The following is a 667-nucleotide window of genomic DNA, read 5'->3' as shown; positions in this document are numbered from 1 at the left end:
AAAAATAAAATAAAATTCGTCTCATTTTTTTATTGTTATTTTTACTAGAATTTTTTTTTTAATTTAAAAAAATAAATAAATTTTCTTTTTTTTAAAGTTAAACTCTCTCTATCTCTATCTCTCTTTCTCTCTATATATCTCTCAAAAAAGAAAAAAGTTAAAAGAAAAAAAGGTTGAACATTTTTTCCTTTTGAAAGGTAATTTAATAAAGAACTTCCCCCAATTCAAACTAAAAACTACAAAAAAAAAAAAAGGAAAAAAGGAAAACTTTTTTAAAACTAAATAAAAAGGTTTATTAAAACGTTTTTAAAGTTTTATAAAAAAAAAAAAAAATTTTTTTTTGTTTTTTAAGAAAACCCCCTACCCTCCCCTCCCCCGAAAAAAAAACGAAAAATATTCTAGAAAAAATTTTGAGGAGGAAAAAGAAAAAAATTACAATTAATTATTAAATGTTTTGTTATTGTTTTGTTTATCATTTCCACCGCCTTCTACTACTTACACGCGTTTTTAAAATTCGCGCCATTTTTTTATTTACACGTCTACTACGAACTCGTTTATTTATACGTTTCTTCAGGGCAACAAAATATCAAAAAAAAAAAATTTCCCCGCGTTTTTTCTCTCTTTTTTCAAATTTTCCACATTAAAAAACGTTTTTCCGAGCCAAAAA

The sequence above is a fragment of the Pediculus humanus genome, genomic scaffold (assembly GCF_000006295.1).
Source record: "Pediculus humanus corporis 1103172107522 genomic scaffold, whole genome shotgun sequence".
Classification (NCBI taxonomy): domain Eukaryota; kingdom Metazoa; phylum Arthropoda; class Insecta; order Psocodea; family Pediculidae; genus Pediculus; species Pediculus humanus.
The sequence above is the reverse complement of the archived record's forward strand: the minus strand, read 5'-3'. Positions refer to the sequence as shown.